This window comes from Protopterus annectens, chromosome 11.part0 (assembly GCF_019279795.1).
Source record: "Protopterus annectens isolate FY-2018-M chromosome 11.part0, PAN1.0, whole genome shotgun sequence".
Classification (NCBI taxonomy): Eukaryota; Metazoa; Chordata; order Ceratodontiformes; family Protopteridae; genus Protopterus; species Protopterus annectens.
In genome coordinates, this window is record NC_056745.1 from 412023733 (window position 1) to 412047919 (window position 24187).

General features: G+C 39.9%; 1 protein-coding gene across 9 annotated transcripts in view; it reads right to left on the reverse strand.

The window, feature by feature from the left end:
* ANKS1B (ankyrin repeat and sterile alpha motif domain containing 1B) overlaps positions 1 to 24187 on the reverse strand; it is a 6771497-nt gene that overhangs the window by 538870 nt on the left and 6208440 nt on the right. The window lies entirely within an intron of this gene.

Genomic DNA, 24187 nt, shown 5'->3' on the forward strand with positions numbered 1-24187 from the left:
CTTATTGTCATTCAAACTATGTGTTCATTGCTATGTCTTGCACGGAAACCAAAGCACCGTAATTTCATTCAGCTTGCACTGCTGTATATGTCTGATCGACAATAAAGTTTACTTTGAATTTGACTATTGTAACTGTTTAAATGTATATGCTTTAACAGAGGAAATTGGAAGATTAACCTCAGTCCAGCAAACTTTAAAATATATCTGAAATTAAATCACTTTACAGGCTAAGCCACAAAGATGCTATCTCACATGTTTCAGTGCAGCCAGAGACACCAAATCATTACTAGGAAGCTTTCTGTATTGTCTTTGGGGGTGAACTAATTACTACTCTGGAAGCGTGGAGGTATGAAATTGTTTTATGACTTCCAGCACCTGCCACAGATCTGAGCAAAAGCCCTTGTGTGTGTATTTTTACAGGTAGGTGAAATCCTGCCAGCTTCCAGCAATGGGGGTTTGCATGGGAACTAGAAGTCAGATGACCAGAAGTGATATTATTCTGCAAGCTATCCCAGAAGTAATATTTTAGATATTATTTTGAGAAGTCTGACAGTGAGATGGAGCATTTTGTATTCTGTTTTGAGCCTGAAAACAAGAATGATCATTCACCACATCATCTGCCTTGCTCTATTAAGTAAGTAGGGAATATTGCAATTCTCTTAGATTCAGTCAGGAATATAGTGAAGCTTATTTTAGGTATTGTTTTTCTTTGTCTGAGCCTGTCCTTCAATGTTATTTTAAATAGTTCCTGTGATTTGAACTCTGATGTCTCTGTGAATATATAATTAGTATTTTCTTGTTCTTTTATTATTTATTATTAAATCTATTTAAAGCGTTTATTGAGGCTGATCTTCATAGAGATATTTAAGTTTTGAGAGAATTTGCATATTTATTTGGTGACACTATGCGGACCACTCTTAATAGCCTTGCTCTTGGCCAAACTACCATTTGTATTAATATTAACGTCACTCAGTATATTGAGTACACTTGGAAGACCCTTAAGGTAGCTGGCAGGAGTGTCTGGTAGCAGTCATAATTACCTTATCATCTGGGCAGAAGGGGGCATAGCTAGTAAACCTGTGCCAGCCTTTCCCAGGTGTGTGTGTGTGTGTGTGTGTGTGTGTGTGTGTGTGTGTGTGTGTGTGTGTGTCTGTGTGTGCGTATGACTCAAACGTCCAAGAGTGTGTGTGTCAACTACTTGGACAGGGACACGAAGCACTGGTTGGACAGAGAGGGTGCTGGAGGCCTTGACTTGGACACTCAGCTGACATCTCAATAGTTGTGCCAGTGGGGAGTCTTACTGGGGTTCTGGAGGAAGAGGGAGAAACCAGCCCTGGACTGACTGTGTTCCCTGTATGATCTTAAGAGAAATAGTGCTTGATTGTGCTTCATGCAAAGTGCTGCATCTGGAGATACTGTGTTTGTACCTGTTAGCCTCCCAGTGAACATTCCCCACAGGTGCCAGTGGTGAGGACTGCAGGTCCTTGATTACTGGCCCAGAGGTGGAGGGTTGTCACAAGGGTGTATCAAACTCATCCTGTCATAAGTGAGTAAATCCAGTCTGTGAGGAAGCATATGATAACTGCCCTTGGTGACAATGATATAAGAGGAGAACCACTGCTGCCTTGACCAAAAGGGACTCACAACCACAATTTCTAGAGTGCCCTATTGGATCTTCAAAAGAACTCTGGATATCAGTGAAAAGGGCAAAAAAAACATAGAGGAGCATTCCTTGCCCTGGGAATGAGAAAGCATCTATATTCCAGGCCTGTTTTCAAGGACTCCTAGAGCAGAATTTCTTTAGCTGCCTGTTCTGAAAGGAGGCAAACAGGTCTGCTTGATGTGTTCTCCACAGCCGGATCAATTCTTGGAAGACCCAGGATGAAGTTGCCAATGGTGAGAGTCTGTCTTGGTCCTGTTGAGCTTGTCTGAAACCAAGGTTTGCTTTGACAGAATGTATGAAGCCTGAAGAGTCAAACTGACCTGAATTGCTACATTCCAGGCTGTCTGTAAAAGGGGGAGGGGGTCTAGTATGCCACATTTGTTTATGAGCCACATAACTGTGGTGTTGCCTGTTGTCCGCCTGCTAGGGACCAAAGATGATTCAAGGCCTTCAAAACATTGATAACTTCCAAAATGTATCTGTTAATCTGTGTCTCGGGTACTCTGTATTACATGTCAGACCTCCTGTGGGCAGGAGGCTGACCAACAGGTAAGGTAGAATAGGTGAGAAAAACATACAGCAGGGATAGATGCAGCTTTTGGCATTGTTGATTATAATAATTCATAACACATTTTTGTGCCATAGGACCTTCATTCTGATTCCATTGTAAAACCTCTTCCACCTTAAACATTAGTGTCAGAAAAAGAAATTGCTTCAGCATGGACATCTAATGAAGTATGTTCCAGAAAATCAATGCACTCTGACTGAAAAAAATTCTCTGAAGTGCAATCATCCCTCTGCAACATCTGCTGTTCTGAGTGAAATTACCCAAAAGAAAGGGAACAAACACTTCATTTTCTTACCTGAAAAATAAGAGGGCAAAGAAAAAGCATTAATAATCTCCTTGGCAAATCCCAGCAAGTCTGCCCTGGCCACAGCAACAGAAACATGTGACAAAGTGTTTGTCACTACACATAATTCCTAAAACTTGACTCATATTAAGCACATTGATCCCAACTTCCACCTGCTCTCCCTGGCAAAATGAAGATCGTTCACTTGCCAGTTCCTGACAATGACAAAAGTGTCTGTTCTTTGCCCACAAAAGTCATGCTTGCAGCTGCAGAGGACATAGCTCTCCTCTGTTTTTTGGTGACCAAAAAAGATCCCCTAAGATAATTGTGGGAAAAAGATGGGTCTGAGTAACAACACGCATCCACAGCAGAGTCATCACCAATGGCTGAAGCAGAATAGCTGATGGCCCAATATCTGAAGACTACTTTAAAGCTTCCTTCTTTCTGACATCAGGCAAAGATACTACCATGGAGACTGAAGGTTGCACCATAGATAAGCTAAGGAAGAGACATCAAAAGATGGGCATGGAGCCTGGTCAAGTCGGCAAATTGTAAGGTAGAGAACAAGTGGTTCTAAGGAAAGTAAACCACTGACAGTTCCCACAAGCACAATAACCTGTCCCAAATGCACAAAGCTTTACAATTTAATTAAAATTTATGTCAAAAGTAAAACTTTTCCTTACAGAATTTTCACACAGAGCATTTACATATCATCTTGCTTAAAAATGCAATGGCAATCTAAATACATTCAGTTTCTTAGCTAAACACAATCATTTCCACAGAAAAAACACAAGTTATCCTCACAAAGTAAATATTAGTGGAAAGCTTTTCCCAATGGAAACTTACCTATCCAGCTCATGAAGATTGCTAGGTAACCAACAGTTTCAGTGGGCAATCTCTTTGGCAGCAAAAACTGGTCTGAAGCTTTTTGTAATCCAACTGTCTTTTTATGGAGTTCTGATCAAGCTCCTGACAGTTGGAGTGTGAGGAAGGCTGGACTGGAAGCTGGATGGTTGCAGTGGGGTAGGACCCATATAGCTTAGACTACTGCAACAGTGATCTATGTTTCAACATAATTTTTTTCCTGTCAAAGAAGGAGTTAGATAAACAAAAAACAGAAATCAGTTCCATAGCAAATCCTAGCAAGTCTCCCTGACTATATTAACTGACATGGGAGAAGAGGTCTTTTTGATTTTCTGTCTTCTTTTTCTTGGGGAGTCCTTGGAAAAATACAGACCCAAGTCTACACATCATCCCAGGGATCAGGCATCCTTTCAAAAATAAGCAGACCTTTACTAACCCCTTCTCCTGAGAACAACAAGAGTGGTTACCCAGGCTATGACAAGATATAAGCCTAATAGCTTAGGTTGATGCAACAGCAATCTATTGTTAACAACTTCTGGGACCTTCTGTTATGAATGGAAGCAAACACGGCCACTTGAGAAGTTCCCCACAGGTGGAAATGTCCTGGAAGACCTTTGTACATAGCATCCATTTGTGAGGGCCTTTCTTGGATCTTCTAAGGGAGTCTTCAATACTGCTCAACTCTGACAGAATGTAGGTTGTTTGAAGGGAGAGACTGTGCTGAGTTACCACATACCAGACAATCATGGATAGTCTCCACAGGGGGTAAGATTTGGTTTCTCCCTCTTTGTTCATGTACTACATGACCATAGTGTTTTCTGCAATTACTAACAATTCCCTGAGGTCCACAGCTGATTCAAGGCTTTAAGGCTTTTAGCAGGGCATCATTTTTTGAGGTTAATGTGTTTCTTCATGAAGTGGGAATCCCAATTCCCTGAACTTTGATCAGTTTGGACACCAGTCCCCAAGCAAAGTCTGAGGCAGCTTCTGTTATAGACTGACTTGAGAGACCAAGGGAATAGCTGATGCCTGTAGCCTAGAATTCAGAGGAAATCTCTTGTGGAATGGAATGGACAGTCACAGCTGTATATGGAAAAGGTAACCTTCTATGGATGGAGGAAATCCATTATAAGAGACATGTCCAAGAGGCAACCCAGAAATGTTAACCTGTGAATGGAACTAGAGAAGATTTTCAGCTTTAGAATGAAGCTTGGTTTTTGGAACAGGTTTATGGAGGAAAAGATTGGGTTGCTGGGTGCCTTGAGCAGAACCTATGATAAGGCAAGCATTCAAGAAAGAATATGTGTGGATTCTCTAAAGTCTGCAAAAAGACAACAACTGCAGCTATTCATTTTGTAATAATTGAAGCTGTGGGAAGTCCAAAAGGTAAGGATGTAAACTGGAAATGTATCCTAGACATAAAAAAAACTTTAAGCAACATCTGAAATCTTTGTATATATATTCTTGAAGTGTAGAGTTAATAAAAAAGAGTTGGAAGCATAAGAGGAAAAGGGACTATAGAGTTAACATCGTGCACTTTGGAAACAACAGAAAGGAATGCAGAACTGAAAGATCCAACACTGATCTCCACGTGCTTCCTATTCTCAGTACCAGGAAAATCCTGCAGTAAAAACCCATTCTCTGATGGGATGATTTCTATAATTCTTTGGCATAGCATTTCTGAAAGAATCTGGGGAAACAAATATATCTGGTTTATTGGAGGGTAGGAATGGGGATTACTGAAATTGGAAGAGTTGATTTCCACTGCCATTTGCAATTTTTTTGAATTATTTTTAGTACTCAATAATCAGCTATTTGCTTGAAGTGCACGTAAAGAGACAGATTGCCTGTTATTTTGAAAGGGTGGCCTGGGTGGGGTGGGATAGGAAGGGAATGCTTAGGTAGTCATGCACTGCCTTTGGAGTTTGAAGAATCCAGCAGCCATTCCCTTTCATCTTGTGGTACCCTAGCCATTTCTTTGTACATTACTGTTTATCTGATTTTTGGAGACCTGGCTTAAAAGGTTTCCTGAAAATAGGTCTAGGGATAGGGGGATGGTTTCCATAATCTTTAGGGTTTAGTGACAAAAAAAAGCTGTTTTACTTCTGTATAAGCTTACCTCTTTCATCCAAATGCTTCAGGAACTCAGTAGAGGATCTACCTAAAAGGACATCCTTTTCTAAGGGAGCATTCAGACTTTGGTATTTAGCATCCTCAGGGTTACTCTGTAAAATAACCATGGTATGCTTATGCATTACCGATCCTGTGGCTGCTGCTCAAGAGATGGCATCTACTGCAGCATAGGTGCTGCTCAAGAGACAGCATGTACTGCATCATAGGTGCTGCTCAAGAGATAGCATCTACTGCATCATAGGTGCTGCTCAAGAGACAGCATCTACTGCATCATAGGGCTACTTAACAGAATGTTCTTGACCTGTGAAGCAAATGAAACCAGGTCAGATAAGGAAAACTTTGAATCAGAAGCAGGCAGATTAGAAATTTGCTACTTGAGGGCAAAGGTTAAAGGATCATATGCCTTTTTTGCCGTATCTATCAAATGTCTACCTGGAGGCTAGAAAATCTATAGATAAATTTTGAGAGCTCATCATGGAGTTTAATAGTTTAAAGTTAATAGTTTAAAGCTCTTGAATTCTGAAGTGCATGTCATGATGAGATTAGATGTCCTAAAGGAGAAGATTACTGATTTGTGATTGGATGTGTCCAGACATATGGATACTACAGGATTAGTACAAGTTGGTGCAATGTTAAATATAATGTTAAAAAGATTATGACCCCTAGTGGGCTAGCTAACTATTTGTATCAGGGAGTTTACGTTTACTAATTCTAGTAATCTCTGGGACTACCCAACGTTTGTGGTATAGGTGCTTCAATTAATCAATAGTTAGTTGAAGTCAGTCATCAAAAAAGTATTTTCATTTATGGTTATTTAAGTCAGTGCATTTAGAAATCTTTCATGGTCCTCTGTGGACATAGAAGGGGATCTCGAGCAGGCTATGAATTTAATATTTGCCCTACTTAGGGTAATTTGAAGTTCAATAATTTCAGTTTGTGTGTTACAGGGAATATTTCTAGATATAAACGGAGTCTCTAACAAATATCAACACTCCATCATTGTTTCCAACAGGTCTGAATAAGTGATAGGTGCTGAAATCCATTAATGAAGGAGTGCTATCCTAACAATGAAACCAAGTCTCTGTTACAGCTCAGAATCAGATATGGATATGATGAAGTTGCATGAGAGACTTGAGGTCTGACAATTTATAGTTAAGTCTTCTGACAGTGAACAGAACAACCCTGATGTGATCCATATTGGAATTTATTGCAAGCCTTTTTTTATTTTGGAATGTCCAGAAGGTGGACATTGTCTTAAAAAGTTACTATGTAGGCAATGAGTACATTGGCCAGTAAGTGGAATCCATAGAACAAAAGAAGAAGACTATTTGGCAAAGCAAGGTGGGCTGCTGAATAGCTTGTCCTAAGCTGACATGTACTGGATCCCCTAGTAAGACACCAATTACTTAAACAATTGGTAAATAAAGTTATCTTCTCTTTCTCTCTGCGGGTCATTTTAGGTGAAAGCATAATTGTACTCAAGGCTAGAGTCTTATCTGTATGTGACACATATACAGCAAGTTCTATTATGTCTCCCTGCATGTCCTTCTGTGCATTTACACCTGCATGACCCACCAACAGGTTATAGTCATATTTGTCCTGTTTAAGAGGCTAGACTGTAAGATCCTTGGATGCTGGCACCAGAAAGTCACCTGTCACACTGTTTTTGTTTAGCCTAGTGAGTGTACAGTTAGTGTGCCTGATTATGGAGTCACCAATTACTAAGACATTTTTACTTGGATGTGCAGACATGCTGGCAGTGGAAAGTTAGTAGTCTGCAGCCTGGTGACTCACTGATATATATATATATGAGTATGGTGGAATTGGGTTAGTGGATTGCTCCCAAGGCTCTTTTGTCCGGAATCTTGGATGCTTGGAGAGTGATGTTATATAGCCTCAGCATATGTTGGTTTAGTATGATCTTTTGGAAGTATAGAGGGGTTTATGTGTTACTTACCAACCACCTGTGTAAGTAAGATTGTGGCCTCTAGGTTATATAGATAATATGTCTTCCCTGCACTACCTTATTAATATTTGCTAATACTAACCCATTCCCTGTCACTGCCCCTAAACTTAACTCTGCACTTTACATTACAAAATCCTTTTCTGTAATACTGCCACTAAACAAGACAGGCTCAGACAAATACTACAAGCACAGACACACCAACACAACACAAAATCTATCTCCTTACCTAACCCTAACATGCAAACTCTCGTACAACATGAAATCAATCCCCTTACATCAGGGATGGATACAGCAAGAGGTGACCTAAGCAGCTGCCTAGTGCTTGGTGCAGGCTGGGCATGGGGGGAGCCTGTAAATGATGTAAAAAAACAAACTGTCTTACACCAACATTACCACTGATTACTACTCAGTTGTACTGGGAATCTCTTTCTTTCTCTCTCTGATCATATGTGACTTGCTCAAATGTAGAGCCAATGAGAGTGAGGCTTTTCAAATCGTGACATTTTCTTCGTGTGACTTTGAGCAAGTCACTCAGGCAATGCTTGTTGGTCACAAAGAAAACTGAACACTTTGTCTAGCGAGTATAGTTAGTCAACACATCAATAAATGAAAATAATATTTAAAATGTGCCCCCTTTTTGGACTTGCCCCATTATTCATAGCTAAGTACTACTCTAGCTGCCCTTGTAGGCCATATTACGCCTAGCCAACTTACTTCAAAGGTGAAAATCAAACTCTGTACCTTGTGTCTGTGAGATAAACGATATAACTCTTATGCCAACTCCCAAGTAGGTGATTATTAGGCTAATGACCCCAAGGGACCTTTTATAAGTTTAGACATGCTTCGCAAAGGTGAGACTCAAACCCTATATGTTGTGTCTATAAGGTAAGCACCTTAACCATTATGTCAATTATCAACCTTGGGTTTGCTATGGGCCTCCAGGACACTAGTTAAGAGTACCAAGGGAGTGCCAAGAGGCAGGGGCTGTGACAGGCAGTTGCTCATCTTGCAGTGGACTGGCTTTCTAGAGAATTCTTCGGCAAATAAGAAAGATGTATTTTTTGCCTGTTCTTTGTAAAATGTGTCACTTTCTGACAAATCATTGTGATTTACAATCATTAAATAATGAGAGGTATGTAAGTTTCAGACTTGGTTTTCTTTGAAAAATGTTTGCAATAGAAACTGAATCTAAACTATTAACAGCAGGCATCTTAATTCTCTTTTCATTTTTGTGTTCTTTATTGGTGTTTAAGTCGGTATCTTTTCTCTGTGAGATTATATTAGAAAATGAAGTAGAAACCAATGCTTTAGGATAACTCCTGTTTACTAACTTCTCATAAAAATTTTGACCTTCTTCAAGAAAATCTTCTTTTATAGTTAAATTACTAATTCTTAAAAATTGGCCCTTTATAATATTTTCCTTTGTCTTCTTAGGATGCATACTATTATAAGTGAAATTTACTTGTCAATACAGTCCAACCAGTATTAATTTTTTGGATGTTAGTGTCTTCAAGCATGATGGTAAGTAAGTTACAAATATTTATAAAAGAAATGTGCATAATAATGCATACTTACATTATAATAGTATAGTTTTCTCACAGAGAAAAGAGACCAGCTGAAACACGAGTAAAGAATATAAAAATGAAAATAGAATTAAGATGCCTGTTGTTAATAGTTTAGACTCGCTTCTATAGAAGACATTATAACAAAAAAATTGGAAACTTTTTGGAGGTAATACTGAGATCTTAGGTGTAATATGGGGAAAGGCCTTTTTTTACACAAAAAAGGGCTAAGAATTTCAATAATTATTTTCAAGTAAAATTAAATACACCTAGGAATAAAAATGACAAAAGGAGTATGTTCAAATGTTTTAATTGTAATTTGTGTAATTATTTATACACTGAAGCTACAGATATTGTTATAAACAACAATAAAGTTAGTGTAAATGGCATTTTTTTCTTGTAAATCAAAGTTTGTGGTTTATCTTGCTTTTTGTGTTTCATGTATGTCTTTTTTATAGGTAGGGCTCGTGAATTGTATAGAAGACTCTATGAACAGAAACATGCTGTTCTTATTGGTGATGACATGAATGCCTTAGGCAGACATTATAAAAATGATATTTGCAAAGTTGAGTTTACATTTTTGGTGCTAGATGTCTTAAATAATGTTGAAATGTTATTAAGTCCAGAAGAAGAGCTGGGATGGTTGGAATATTCTTGGCAAGTGAGGCTAAATGCTTGTTATCCTTCTGGCTTAAATAATTGTGAAGATTTTATTATGTATTTAAAGCGTAAAGGGTTAAGGCATTAATTAGTTTTGGGTCATGTGATTTTTTAAATTATATGGATGTATTTCTAAATGTATGTATTAATTACTTGGCTGCAAATAAGATGGGCAGCATGGGATATACGAGTGTAATGCTAAAATTTTAAATGTAAATGCATTTTTAACTTGTTTTTCGCAGGCACACGTTTGAAATGAACTATGCTGGGATACAATAATTTGTCTGGTACTTCCTACAGATGAGTAAGGTTAGCTATCAGCTGTTAATGAGCTGCTTCCTGTAGTGCAGGCTTTGATTTCTACAGCCTTTGTTTGTCTAATGTGTGAGTCTGACCAAATCACTTCACCACATAATGCTCCTGCGATGCTCATGAGCAGTGGCGGCTGGTGACTTCAAATCAAAGGGGGGCTGCAGGAGACAGCTGAATGGGTGTGGTCAATGGGAAGGGGTGCGGCCAACTAGAAAGGGGAAGGGCTATGCTTAAAACCACAAAAACTAACTAAATACACTGCCGTGGGTGCCAAACCGTCATTATGAGGAGTCCAATCAAGACAAAATGAAGTGTAGAAGAATAAAAATATTTCAATGCATTGGCTGCATGACAGCTTACTTAATATCTAGATGGAAACAAAAAGGTTGTGAGGCATGAAAAAATAAATTAATTTTTTTAAATACATTAATGGAATGCCAGTCAAAATCAAGTATAAGAAAAACAAGCAGCACTCAAACTCAAACCACTTCTTGCACTGCAGTTCTAATTTATATTCAGCTTTATTAAAGTACCAAGTAACATGCTGAAAGTAGAAATCTCTGATGCCCCCACTTGTAAAAATGTTCCTTATCCAAAAAAAGACCTGCTGCCTGATAACTATCTACTTGTTTCATAGGGAAAACATGATCAAAGTAAAAAATGAAAAGAAAACAAGAAATAAGCTCAAGATACATTGCTTAAAAGGATTACTGCACAGGTTATAGACCACACGATTGGCATTCTGTTTAGTTTACCGGTAAAGCCTGCAGAGATGACTGAAGTCTCCAAGTGTAATGAGCTTCTTAAAATAATGTAATCCTGTCCCTTATTACAAATACTGTCATATGCATTTCAATACCCAAGGCTTATACATTATCTAGTTAAGTATTCTCTACATGGTAACAAAAGAAAGGCTTTCAATGTTGACAATTCTTTAACAGTATGCTTATTAAAGCTTACTTGCATCTTACAATCTCAGCCAAGCTTACCTGATGGCCATTAAAGTATTGCTACTTAAACACAGAGCAACAGGCACTTTGAGTAATAAGCATAAATCAACAGTACAAAAAATGACATAAACCAGACCATTCTGCAAAAATCAAGGACAGATGAAAAGCCACTGTAGTACTTGTGTCTACCTTGGATGGGGGGGGGGGGATACGCTGCACATTTACACTGCATAACTACTCCTTGCCTTGCTTCGACACATCCAGAGTCACTACATGGGGGAGTGGGGTGCAACAAGTATGTCACAATTTGAAATGTCTCTGGCTGACTGTGATGACCCTGACATTTGTCATACCTCTCAACCTCAGAGCAAGAAATCTGGACAAAGCCATACAAAGAAGTGGGACAACGGCCCAAAAATAAGGGCAGTTTTTGAAATATTGCTCTTATAAAGTTAGAAAGATAATAGAATAGGTCTTGCATTAGTATGAATTTTCTGAATGGTATGAAATCTGAAACTCAAATGTCTGTCATTATTTTCTAACTTCAGTCTTTAATGATTTGTCACTAATTTGCCAAAAAAAAACACAATTTTATGAAAAATGGACCAAAAATGTGATGTAAAAATGTAAAATAGCCACACAATACAGCTGGGAACCTGTCAAAGAAGGGACACTTTAATATTAGTACTGCTAACTTGAGCAGCTGACAAAATAAAAGAATCTACATGCATTTCTGAAATAAAAGTAATCTATAACTCTAATTATTACAGTTATTTCTTAATTGTAAACCCTCCATGTTTTCTTCCAAAATTGCTATTTTGCGGAGGGATTATTAGGGGAAGAGCAACATTTTGAGCCAAAATCAGGGACAGTTGAGAGGTTTGGCTATGCCTAATTCTATAAAGCAATTTATTTGCATGTACCTCTCAACCTGTTAATGCAATAAATTTGGACAAGGCCAAATATATTGGGGGAACATATAAACAGTACTAAAAATTGCTCTTGTATAAACTGAGACAGTGGATAGAACAACAGGTCTTACTTTAGCATGCATTTTTCTGAAGGTTATGAAGTCTGAAACTCAGTGTGTTATTGTTTAGTGTCTTAATTCCTAAATGATTTGCCAGAAAACCACAAATTTTATGAGGAACAAACCAAAAATAAGAAGCAAAAATCTATTAATTCTTTGAGAATCTGGACAGTTGGGAGGTATAGTTCAGCTGGGGCTGTCTAAGTTTGCCGCCCTTCCCCCTCACAAAATCATGGTCGAATGGAGCCTCCCCCTGCAGCCATTCCAATGATCCATTACTTGGCTATTTCACTCCATTTACCATAAACACTAATGTGCATACTGATTTATTTCTGTGATGATTTGGACTTCATTTGAAAATTTTATTTTGCATTTTACAGCACAAACACTAAGACATCTGCTGAACAAACTTAGCATTAAAACTTCTCTGCCCTTGAAACTCACATTCATTGAAACAGCATTGAAACCCACATTCAAAAAAAATACATTTTACCAGTGGCAGATAAAGATTAATTCTGGGCTGTTTTCAAATCATAGGCCCCTTGCATATGAAACATACATGTGCTCTTTGATACACCTTCCTATTGTTTTGAACATTTTTCCAGTAAACAATGAAACAAAATGCATGCACCAATAATGACAAAACTGCCCAATTCAGAACATTTCCATCATAAAAGTCTACTCAAACTTCTACAGTCCACCATTATCAGTAAATATGCACAATTCTACAGTCAACCATTATCAGTAAATATGCACAATCTCTGAAGTAAAAAATTCATCTAAATTCCACATTAAATAAATCTGTAACTAATGAAGAGGTTGCTGCTAGCAAACACCTTTATATTTCATGGTTTCATCAAAAAAATAAAGTGTCTGATGCCCCTGAGGAATAAATTGCCAATATTACATTAAAAATAAGCTAGTAATATTGCAATAGGAAATGGATGGCAAACTGATAACAAGCTCATAGTTAGTATCTTAAGTTTTTCAGTATGGCAGCATTCACCCCTTGTGGAAGTAGAACCAACAACCTTCTGCATCAAAAGCAAGTACACAACCTGTTGTGCTATTAACAATGCAAGCAGCACTAAACTTCTCTTCCCCTGCAGCTCTCAGCTGCTTGTAAAATCTACTCAATACTCAACTGCGTCTCAACTTTGCAGCACAAGAAATCTGGAAAAAGCCAAATTTATTGGGGGGGGGGGTCAAACGGCCAAAAACCAGGGACACATTAAACATTGCTTGTATAATCTTGGAAAAGTTGCTAGAATAAAATGCTGTGTTACCATCAGACATTTTACTGCCAAGGTCCCTGTGCAAAAGAGTCAGAGCAACATACCACTATGCCAAATCACCTGCTTTGTGAAAGAAAAATGCTGTGTTACCACCATATATTTTACTGCCAATGTCCCTGTGCAAAACAGTCACTACGCCAAATCAGCTGTTTTGTGAAAGAGAGGAAGACTGAAACTTAAATGGCTATCATTTAATGAATTCAGTTCTCACCATAGCTATCAACCTCTTAGCACAAAACACCTGGACAAACCCAGTAATGAGGGAATACAGCCCTCAGGCATATTCAGTGAATTCAGTTCTTGCCATAGTTGTCAACCTTAGCACAAAAAACCTGGACAAAGCCAATAATGGGGAAATACAGTCCCAAAAGTGTTACTATGTATTTTCTGAAGAATATGAAGTCTGAAATTCAAATGCCTGTCAATTTTATTTAACATTTGTTAATCAGGACAATCTGACTTGGAACAAAAAAACAATTTTCAGCAGAGGCCCAGGAAGAAATAATGCAGACATGTCTTTATAACATGGGAGGACACAAAAGCAAACCCACACAAACACAGGGAGAAGATGCAGACCCCACACAGAAGGCACCCCAGCCAAGAATCAAACCAGAAAAACCTATAGCTGTGAGGTAACAATGCTAACACTGCACCATCAAATATGTAAGGAATTAAACATTCATAAACCTGAAGTCTGAAATTCAAATGCCTGCTAATTTTATTTAACATTTGTTAATCAGGACAATCTGACTTGGAACAAAAAGCAATTTTCAGCAGAGGCCCAGGAAGAAATAATGCAGACATGTCTTTATAACATGGGAGGACACAAAAGCAAACCCGCACAAACACAGGGAGAAGATGCAGACCCCACACAGAAGGCACCCCAGCCAAGAATCAAACCCAAGAACCTCCAGCTGTAAAGCAACAATGCTACCAGTGTACAATAAATATCAAGCATTGTGATATTTAGAAACCACAGATATTATGAAGAACAGATCAGAAAAAATATGAGGCAAAAATCTACAATTTTTTTACAAATGGTGGTGGTATCAGGTCCTTAACACCACCATACAAGGTAAGCTGCTTTTCATCATTCTGTGCATTAACAGTTGAGCTAGTTAAAGACTGAGTCCATGCAACAGAAAATTCCTAAATTACACAATTTCAAGTTGAGAATCCTGACAAGGTTTGCTAAAGCGTCTTCTTATTCAATTCTTAATTAACTGGATACTTCTCTCCAGTTCTCCCTCGGATTGTGGATGATGAGAACTGGATGTTATTTCTTGGAATACAACAAATGCACTCATCAATTGAACTGTATTGTGGACCATTGTCAGAGATAATAGCAGCACATAACCATTGTCCTGAAATATACACTTTAGTGCACTAATCATACCCGGAGTTGTGTCTGCTAGTTTGATTATTTAGGGAAGTTTGAATAATAACCCACACATATGCAATACATTGTTCCACTGCACCAGAACAAATCTATGCCCAGCTGACTCCATGGGTAGGCTGAATCCAGATATGCCGTCACTTCCTCCTTTGGATTGTTATTGGAATATGCAATGCAGCTAGCCTAGCTCTGTACTGCTTTCTCTATACTGGGCAAAATATTATATCTGTTGCTCTTTCTTATGCACTTTCTTATTCCCAAGCATGATCGATAAATGCATCTTCTCATACTACTTGTTTGTTCAGTAGATTGGGAACCTATATTCTGTCTGTCAACACTGAACATTATTCAAGAGTCTGAGTGGTATGGAAATTCGTGCATTGGGAGAAACAAGGTTTTCATCAAAAAGGGGGAAAAAGAGCTTTCATTTCAAGTCTATTTAAATATTTTCAGTTGCACTTATGCTGACCCACGTGGCGATACTGTCTTATGTACTTTTCTGCTTTTTTTTAAGTGTTTTAGCCAAAACATCATCTGTTTGCCGTTTTTTAGTTTGTTCTGGGACTTTATCTTGTAGGTTCATTTGTAGTTGTGTGAAGATTGTGCATTACTGCCAGATTTTGCATTGTTTATACATTACTCTGTCCCTCTGTCTCCATAAGTAGAATTATTTGTAAAATCTAGATGTTTGTATTTTGAAATCTGTCTGGGGTCTTAATCTTGTAGTTTCATTCACAGCTGCGGCAGAACTTTATAATTGATTACAAATGAGCCATATTTCTGCACAGAATTATACATTTAGTTCCAAACATAGAAACTCTTGAAAGCAAATGTACTTTTATTTTTTAGTCTCTACCAGATGTTTTTTTTTCACTTTGCAATACCAAGACATGTCAGGAGGCGTAGTGAATATTATACAGAAATTTGAGATTTAGTTTAACTCCCACAAGGCCTGTATTTCAGTAGATCTTCTGTTTACCACATGACATGCTAATTACTATAGATGGCTCATTGGCACTAAAGTTATTTACCCATATATACAACAACTAGTGCATAATGAATTGTCTTCCAGCAAGATGACTCGTGGTCAAGTTAGGTAATGGATAGGACTATAAGTTACCAAATGAAAAGCCTAGGCCCTCCCCACCTTTTTTGATGGTGTCAGATATGATGTTGATGGGCAACCTCATGTTGTGTTTGACAAAAGTATTTTAATAGCTCTCTTTGTAGTAATGTGGCTTCCTAATATCATCTGTGCAATGTAAAGTACTGTGTGTGGGAGTCTTCCCCCAAATGGGTATACAGCAGGGCTTGCCCCCCTACAACTAGCTTATTCAGTCATTTGCTAAATGTGGCTTTCGGTGATACTTTTGTGGTTTTGCCCATTAGACAAATGTTGCTCAAAAAAAATCATGAATCCTCTTGTACAAATTGCATGCTTTCATTATTGTTGCTAACATGAACAGCTTGTTACGTGACGACCACTATTTCATCTACTCATTTAGATTGTGTCCTGCTAGATACGTCTTATATTAATGCTAAATAATGATGTAATCCTTTATGTTTAAGATCCAAATGCTGCACCTTGGTTACGTACTTGTACTGTACCGTGGAACTTTTCTTCCCTGGACTGTTCTAAAAAGGGGCTGCCATCTCAGATGAACTATCTCAGTTAACAAATGCAAATAAATACATTAATATATATCCATATCTATCACACTCTCTCTCTCTCTATATATATATATATATATATATATATATATATACATATATGTATATATATATATAGAGAGAGAGAGAGGAGAGATGTTTGTGTATGTGTTTCTGACTTAATGCCTTGGCAGTACTGTGAAAGACTTTTGAAACATACCTTGTAGCTGTCCAAAGAAGTAAAACATTTCTGAGACTGTTCATGGTCTTGGGTTTGGAGTGTGTGAGAATGCTTAATGCACACCATATCCAATTCATTATTAATTGCATGTTTTAGCCATATGAGGTCAAGGTTTAGGAAGTGTCAGAAATTTGACAGATTTAAATTGTTACAGCTTATTTCTTTTATGTATTATCATTCTCTGCATTTATTTACTTAGAAAATTAATGGATATGCCTCACTTATATATACTTAGACATACTCGAATAGTGCTTAGAAACTAAACATTTAAATAAAGTTGAAGCATTCAAGATGCCTGTAACAGGGTTTGAATCAATACCTAATTCCAGTTCATAGTGACCTGTTCACATTTTAGAGGACACTGATTATTTGTGATGAATGACTTCAAGGAGGTTCAGCTTCCTGGTTCATAGGTCCATAGATTATTAGGCTAATGGCTCAAGAGCCCTTACAAGCCTAGCAGGTTTTACCCAGATTTTTACCCAATTTACTATCTCCAGGGGAAAGTTAATGAGATTCAGCAGTTGGGATTTTGACTATTTTTACAGACTGCCTCTGTCCATAAGGGATGTGGGTGCCACCCCAGCAGTGAATTTACGATTTCCCATCCATTGTTCCAGATTGTGCTTACAGGTGGTCAGAGAAGGGCTGTGCTTCATGTGAACTGCTTTATTATTCCTGAGGAGGGACCATCGATGGGACACATATATTTCTCTCCAGCACGATCTATTCATATCTAAGATCAGGTTTAGATCTTTGAAGCTGCTACCCCTCATGCAGTTAGTTTTAAGAGTATGCACCATTTCCATCATGGCTGTGTCAGAGACTGCCCTGTAGGTCAGATACAGATCCCTCCTCAGTAATTGGTAGTAATTGTTGCAGGTGCCCTGTGAGGTACATGCCAAAGAGTGCACTGTACTTGATTATTGGTCTGATGCGGGCTGAATACAGTGGTACTATGACATTCTGAGATCTGGATGCCGTGGTGTGATGTGATATACTTTTTAACTGAGAAGATTGTGGCTAGGATGCACTAAATTACTAAGTATATGCAGTAGTAGCAACAGTGAGGGGAGCTTACAAGGCCTGTTTGTTAAGATTCAGTCCAGTACTCAGTGTTTGCTTAATTATGGTTGGGCCTAGTAGGGAACTTATCCAAATGAACTAGAAAACACTTATTTAGAGAGTCACAAAGAATAATTCTTCCAGTGATTTTCCAGTCTATACTGAAGACACTTAAAATGAGTTATTGTTTTATTTTTCTCCTTAAAGCTGACCATCAGCTCTCCCAGGATCTCTCCTCATATACCAGGTCTACCAGCCACTCCTTCTTTCCCAGACTTACTCCAACTCATGCTCAGGGCTGATGAGAAGACTGAGACCTAAGGTACAGCATCATATTGCAAGCCGAGGAGTGTTTTTTGTTATGCCCTAATTTTCTTCTCCCCTCCATGTACATGGTCTTTCAATGGTAACATGCTGGCCCACTTTCTCTGCTAATATCATCTGCATATTTCCCTTAAGGACTATGTCCTTTTGCATGTTTCCAGCCAACCCAGGGATCAACTGCTAGGTGCACCAAAGTATTCACCCTCCCCTAGGGTAAGCATGCTTATCCTTCCCTGACAGTGCTTCCAGTGCCCAAGCTGCTAATTATACCTGGGTTGCCTGGGCAGTAGGCAGGGTTTTATCCCTCAATGCCATGTAGCTGGCAAAAAATAATTTATTGTGGCTAGTTAGGTGTGGTGTGACAAAAGCCAGCATTCTGATAAGATCTTCAAGTATGTGGTAGAGCTATTAAAAAAGAGTAACTCTATGAATATAAAGTTATATATTAAGGTTTGACAATAAGAGACTCAAGTTATAATGATGGCTTTGTAATGGACGCAGTGCATCATTCATTAATGTTTTAGCAGGCTTCAGATTTGTTGACTATACTTCCAGAATGCATGAAAACAAGTTTTAAAGATTTTTCATCTTTAAAAGCCATAATTGGAGATACAGAATAAGATTCTGTTTCGACAGATAGAACTTAAAAAATTAGCTTAAGCCAGGTAAGAATAAAGGACTTTGACAGAGGATATTTTGGGGATATTGTCTGCAAGTAAGGGTGTAGGCTGATATGAATGGATTTGTTGTATTCCTTAATTTTATTCCTTAATCTTATGACCTTTGCTTCCATTGCTAATATGGCATCTTAAGTAGAAGCTGGATAAGTTGTGCTCGAGCTGTCTTGAAAATAAATTACTAGTAACCAGGAAATGTGACGTACTAGCATACTGTGGTAAAGGGATATTGTGAACAAAAGACTGTACCAATGAGAAATAAGAAATAAAAGGTTGTGGTTTTCATAAGCTGTTGAAGGAATACAACAGGAAGTGATATTATTCAATACAAGCATTAGTGCTGTTCAGGGATTATATGGAGGTGTGTTTGCCCTTAGGCAGTATTGCCGAGGATGACCAGGTATTCAACTGTATCTTATCACTACCAGTATGCTGTAGAGTGGCTTTACTGGGATTTAAAGCTTTTATGATGGGATCATCTTTACAATTGGTAAAGGCAGGGGGAGGGAAAGGAAACTGAATATTTAGAACTGCCCAATGTTTAATCATTTATGCACTGAAAGGATCAACAGATCAGTGAGAAATACCTGAGACAACGAACACACACACCACACACCCGCACACACACACACACACTTCCAGCCCGACCTGCATTCACATTTCCAGCCAGCGACCCGACCGACCTGCATTCACATTTCCAGCCAGCGACCCGATCGACCTGCATTCACATTTCCAGCCAGCGACCCGACCGACCTGCATTCACATTTCCAGCCAGCGACCCGACCGACCTGCATTCACATTTCCAGCCAGCGACCCGACCGACCTGCATTCACATTTCCAGTCAGTGACCCGACTGACCTGCATTCACATTTCCAGCCAGCGACCCGACCAACCTGCATTCGCATTCACATTTCCAGCCAGTGACCTGCGAGCACCTACCTGTAAAAACCAGGGAAACCATATAATCCAGCCGATCTACAAACACATTTCCAAAGCCAGGGAAGCCCAGCCGAACTGAATGATTTACACGACACCCACGAGAGTCGAGAGATAGCTCACTCCTCATTGGCACGAGAGTTGACAGATAGCTTTCAGCTCACTCCTCATTGACCCTGACTGCAAGCGAAGCAGTCCGGAGCCCCTCTGTTCTGTGCGGTCATCGACCGCATGACCTATAGCACAGGGGTTGCTGGGTACCTATGTCTCTGCATTCGGACTGCCGATAAAGGCAGTCTGAATGGATTTTGTGTTTCACGGATTTTTTTTTGTTTGTTTTTTGTCTAGGTGGGAGGGCTGCAGACCGGCAGTCCGGTAGCACGAGCCGCCCCTGCTCATGAGACACTTGTGTCCAGTGAGCTGTTCCAGTGTGTTAGCAAATACTTTTTACATTTCTTTTGAATTCCTGCTCCATTCAGATAGCCAGTAATTAGTGATTTTGATCATCAGTCCCAGCATGTCCCTTGTGGTATAACAGTTGCCAGATGTATTTTCAAATAAATGTGAGTTTCAAAGGAAGAGAAGTTTACTGCTGCTAATGCGAACTCTATTTTCAATGTATTTTGATTTGTTTGTTCATCAAATGGCTTTCAGTGTTTTTGCTGCAAATTTTTAATTGAAGTTTTAAGTTAAATACACATCTCTGTGATTATTGTAAAAATAAAGAACAAACTAGGTTCATAGGTTTGTACTAGGCTATCAGCCCTAGGGCCTATGCATGCCTAGCCATAACAATTCCCTGGATATTTCTTCCCACAATATTTACTTCTCTGGACCCCTGTCTACCAGGGCGACTGACATGATCCCTGGGGTGAATTTCCTATCTCCCATCCAATCATCAAGGTTCCTTTTGAAGAGGGCCAAGGAGGCACTCTGCTTGACATGTATGGGCAGTCTATTCCAGAGTATGGGGAGTCTCTGGATCAGGAAACTATCCCTCCAGCATGTTTTGTTCATTGTGATGACAAGGTTTAGATCCCTGGAGCATGTGGCTCTGAGGGATTGGGATTTCTTTAAGTGGAGCATGTCCAACAGCTCAGGGTTTGATATGGCCTTGTATGTTAAGCAGAGATCGCCTCTGAGTAGACGATATGCCACAGAGTATAACTGGAGTTTTTTTAGATGGTCAGCATATGGCATCTGCTTTAGGCCTGTTATTCTTTTAGTGAGGTATTTCTGTGGCCTTTCCAGCTGTTGCAGATGTCTTGTGAGGTACATACCAAACTGGGCATTATACTCTATAATGGGTCTAATGAGGGATGAGTACAGTGGGACAATGTCCTCCTTTTTTTCTGGATGAAAAGCCCTTAGTGATGAGGTGTGCCACATAGAAGGATTTCCTGACTGTTGTGGTGATGTGGTTATCGAAAGTGAGACCACTGTCCACCTGTGTCCCTAAGTCTCTCATCACACTTTTGATGTTTAGTGTCCTGCCACCTATATGGTAATTCATGGGTACATGTTTTTTTCCAAAGGGGATAACTATACATTTCCTGGCATTAAGCTTGAGCCCATGGCTCTGGCACCAGGCATCTGTTTCTGTAAGGCCCTGTTGTAGAATATCCACATCATTTGGGGATTCAATAATGGCTCCCAGTTTGCAGTCATCTGCGAACTTTGTTAGCCAGAGTCCCTTAGTGTTGGCCTGTACTTCAGAGAAGTAGATGCCAAACAAGAGTGGACCCAGGACTGAACCCTGAGGTATTCCACTTGTCACTTGTCTGGAGCTGGATTTGGAGTCGGCTACTTTTACAGTGTGGGTTCTGTCAGTAAGCTAGTTGGCAACCCATCGAGTGACGTAGGGATTTATGCCCAGCTTAGTAAGTTTATCTATGATTCCAGAGTGGGGGATGGTGTCAAAGGCCTTGGTGAGGTCCAGATAGGCTGTATGGACCGCCTTACCCTCGTCCACAGCACTGGAGACTGATTCGAAGAAGTCAATCAGATTCAGGAGACAAGATCGGCCCTTCACAAACCCAAACTGGGAGGGGTCCAGTGTTTGAAGGTTGCCAATGTCTTTGTTTATAAGTTCCATGATAGTGCGTCCCATGCCCTTGCAGTTCAGGCTTGTCAGACTGATGGGACGGTAGTTCCCGGGATCCAAGTTGGATCCTCCCTTGTGGAGCAGGATAACTGTAGCTGTGCACCACTCCGTGGGCATGAAGCCTGAGGTGAGGCTATGATTAAACATGACACTTAGGTGAGGTGCCAGTTCATTTTGTAGTTCATGTAGTACACTGCCTGGGATGTCATCTGGTCCCATGGATGGTGTATTCTTAGCTTTGGAGAGTGCGGTTTCTACCTGTGTGGCCGTGATTATCGGAATTTGGCAATCTTCTGGTATTGAGATGGGCCCTTTAGGGGCTGAGAGGGGGGTGAAGTTGGCACTAAATCGATCTGCCAGGATATTGACAATATCCTTGGGATCAGTATATTTAATGCCATTCTGTTGTAGCTCAGAGCAGATCTGAGCATTGCCATTTAGATTCTTGACATAACTATAGAATGCCTTGTGGTTGTCTTTGGAATCTTTGGCAATTTTATTTTCATAACTAGCTTTTGAGGATTTTATGAGGGATCTCAGCTTCTTACTGAGGCTGGTGAGGGAGTTTTTTGCATCCTGGGATTTTCCTCTTTTCTGCAACAGTTTCTTCCTTCTGTTGTATAGTTTGTTTATATCAGGGGACCACCGGATTGGCTTCCTTTTTTTGGAGAAGAGCATCTTGGCTCTATTTGGGATGGCACGATTCATGCACGAGTGGATGTGCTCGTACAGTGCCTTAGTGTAGGATTCTGCAGTTGAACGTCCAGATCCCGTCTGCGTGGGTGTTGTGAAGTTTGTCACTTCTGACTTCAGTAGCATGAAGTTGGCTTTGGAGAAGTTTTTTAAGGAGGTTTCCTTACTGGGGGGTGGGGGTGGGGGTGGGATGTGGATGTCAAAGGTAATTTGCTTATGGTCAGACTTGACCAATGAGGGGGTGACCACTGGTGTGGAGCATCTATCTCTCATGTTGGTAATGACCAGGTCTAGGATATTGGAGCCCCTGGTGGGACAATGGATTTGTTGATCCAGGGCATTGGAATTTATGAATTCCAAGAACCTTTGGGAAAAGAAGTTGGTACCCGAGTAGTTTTCCCAATTAATGGCAGGGTAGTGGAAATCACCCAGTATTAGGGTGTTTGGTTGTATCTTAATATTTTCCAGTATGTTTAGAAAGGTGTAGTGAGAATCTTGGGGCATGGTGGAGGATCTGTAGCAAGCTACAATTTGGATTGCAGTCTTACCTAGTGTTAGTTGCACCTGGAGAATTTCAGATGCATTGTGTTGGGCAACTAGCCTGGAGGTGTGAATATCCTTGGTGAATACTGACACTCCTCCACCTTTAGTGTTTCGGTCTTGGTTTTGTGGCCAAAATGTGTGGTAAGAATTGTAGCCTGGTATTGCAGGGGTGCTCTCTGGAGCCTTGAACCAGGTCTCAGTTACTGCACAGATATCGATGTTCTCCATTTTTAGGAGTGCCTCGAGAGAGTGCATTTTGAGGTTTAGACTTCTAGCATTGAGTAGCATTACCTTCAGATTTTGCATGCTTGTATTTGTTACGGTGGTGGTTTTATCCTTTGAACCTTGCCTAAAAAAGGCACTATAGGGGTGGCAAGAGCTTTAGCCAGTAACCTGAATCCCAGGGCTGACAGGTGCAGACCATCTCTGGCAAAGCATCGTGGTTTGTCGATCATGTCTTCCCAGGCAGACAAATACTGGATCCCCTTTGAATGACACCAAAAGCTTAGCCAGTTGTTGAAGTCAATCATTTTGTCCTTATACTGTGGCATCATTCTGGGTGAAGGCAGGATGCTACTCAGGGCTAGGGTCATACCTGCCTGGGTCACATGATCCAAGAGCTCTTTCATGTCTCTTTTCTTGTAGTCCAGGGAGGTATGTCTCAAGTCATTCACTCCAGCATGGCAATGACAGAGTCGTATTTATACTTGTTGTGGAGTGACTTGAGTGCATGCGTTATGTGGTGGATCCTGGCACCCGACAGGCAGCTGACTGTAATTTTCTCTTTGTTCAGCCTGGTGAATGGGACATCAGTGTGCCTGACTATAGAGTCACCTATGACTAAAGTGTTGGGTACATTGTCTTGCCTTAGGGGCTGTTGTTGGGTGGCACACTGGTGTTGTGAGCTATGTGTCACTTTGGTTGTGACTGGTGTTTGTTTGCATTTCAGCTTCAGAGGTCCTTGTTGCTTGGGCAGGTTAATGTTAAGGGCTTCCGCATATGTGGGTTTAGTGTTGCTATGTGTGGGTGTTGATGGTGTGTATTTTGAAGGGCTATGAGTTGCTTGAGGTGTAATGCAGGTGTTAACCTTCTCCTCTTGACTGTGTAGCACAATCTTGGCCGGAGAGAGCTTTGCTTCCAGTTTGACTATGTAAGTGCATCTCTCGCAGGTTGTAGTGTTGGGTGGTAGGAGGAGAGGATTGTCTGTGTACATGAGGCAATTGCCGCACTGCCCTAGTATGCCCAGATTCACCAGGTGGACAGGAGAAATCA